Genomic DNA, 1,879 nt, shown 5'->3' with positions numbered 1-1,879 from the left:
GATAAATGACCTCCTTTTCTGCAGACCCAGGGTTCGGGTGGAGGGTGGAGGGTGGGAGTGCTGCCCAGCCTTATTATCATTGTTTAGAGAACAGTGGAAATAACTCTTCCTCACCAGTTTCATTTTAATGAATTATAGTGAAAGACTCTGGCTTTTTTATATAATTTCTATTACTAGAGGATTTTTGATTGGCAGCCTCCACAAGAACCACATGGTTTGAAGGAGCCCTTACCAGAACAAGAGGAATTGCTCTGTGTAAACAACACAAATGGCCACAATATTTCATCTTACAGATGTAGAAATAGAGGGGGCTCCAAAAGGATATGGACAGATTGACAAAGGTTATAGGTAGGAACTGATAAAGTCCGGATTCAAACCTGATCTGAATTGATTCTTTGGCTGTGTTCTCTCCACTTTGCCACCACATCACATAAATCACAGGAGCTCAGTGAGGTGAAGACTGAGAAAGGAATAGGGTAGCATGGCGGGATGATGTTCTTTCTTCAGGGAATGTTGATTATTTGAAACTTCTGCAAGGTGGGTTGGTGTTCACAGTTGCTGACCTCTAACTCCAGGTAGGAGATATAAAAAGAGCCAGAAAAAATTTTCCTTTCTGAGTTGTTATGGAAAGATAAATGTGAAGAATGAAACATTTTAGGTTATTGATCACTTAAAGTTTTCTCTTTTTCTTTGTTGTCATTTCCACTATTAAAAAAAAGAATAAGTCTCAATAATTGACCTCAGGCACCACTGAATGTGAATTTTACATGTTTGCAGACATTCCTTGACTAATTGTAATTATTTTTGTTAAGTAGTACAAATTAGAGTGAAGCTTACTAAGTAATATTTTTTATGAACCAATTCCTCTTTGAAGAAAGATGTATAAATGCTAGTATTGCTACTGTATTTGGCTTATTGCAAAAGAAGCAGTACATTTAGTAACTAAGATTGGAAATGTACTTTCTAATGTTACCAGATACAGAGTGCCCTCAGTTATGTTTTCTAGGAATGTATTTAATAGCTCGTGTTTTATAGAACAGAGCCTTAGAGTCTCTCTTCTGGATCACGTGAAAGAAGTTAGTCTGCATTTAGTAGTATACCAAATGTACTAGCTAGAAAAAAAATGGTTTCAGTTCTTAAAAAACTAGACTTCATGAGTCTAGTTTTTAGACAAAACTGAAACATTGAAAGAAGTGAAATTATAAATACTGAATTTATAATTAGTTTTTAGACAAAACTGAAACATTGAAAGAAGTGAAATTATAAATACTGAAAAAATAAGCCTAATTAGATAAAAATTTGAGTTTTGGGCATGTTATATATATATTTAAAAACTAATTCTCCACTCCCTTTTAAAAAATTAGTTCTTTCATTGGCTCGGTGGTTAACAGCATTTTTTCTGCTTTCACTTCACTGAGGAGTAAGAGCAGAGAAGTTTTGTGGTGGGGGGAGTTGTTGGTAGCTGTGGTGATTCTGCCCTCTGTGGGCAGTATGTAGTTTGAAAAAGCTTCCCACTGAGAGTTCCTGCTAGTTGATGGGTACTGTGGAAAACATCATCTAGAAAACAAAATGACCTTTGTTTTTATTGTCATTATTACTATGGCATTGTTTATATTTTCATATTTAGCTTCTTTAAACAGGCAGAGCTAAGTGATAGACTTTTTAAAGTTTGGTCACTTGGAGCCTAATTATAACACAAACTAAAAACATTTAAGAGTAAATTTAATCAATAAACTTATTATTCCTGAATATGTTTTTAGTTTTCTAGAAATTGTGTAAGTAAACTAAATTTTTTTGATATAGCATTGTATTATTTAGAGCTGTGAAATCTACAAAAAATTGCATATTTTTTTGAGTATTTCTGTTTTCCTTGAAAATG

General features: G+C 33.8%; 1 protein-coding gene across 1 annotated transcript in view; it reads left to right on the top strand.

Moving 5' to 3' along the window:
* VPS8 (VPS8, CORVET complex subunit) overlaps positions 1–1,879 on the top strand; it is a 255,708-nt gene that overhangs the window by 10,944 nt on the left and 242,885 nt on the right. The window lies entirely within an intron of this gene.

The sequence above is a fragment of the Pteropus vampyrus genome, unplaced genomic scaffold (genome assembly GCF_000151845.1).
Source record: "Pteropus vampyrus isolate Shadow unplaced genomic scaffold, Pvam_2.0 Scaffold14, whole genome shotgun sequence".
In the NCBI taxonomy this organism is placed as follows: Eukaryota; Metazoa; Chordata; class Mammalia; order Chiroptera; family Pteropodidae; genus Pteropus; species Pteropus vampyrus.
Note: the sequence above shows the minus strand (reverse complement) of the source record. Positions and strands in the feature narration are given on the sequence as shown.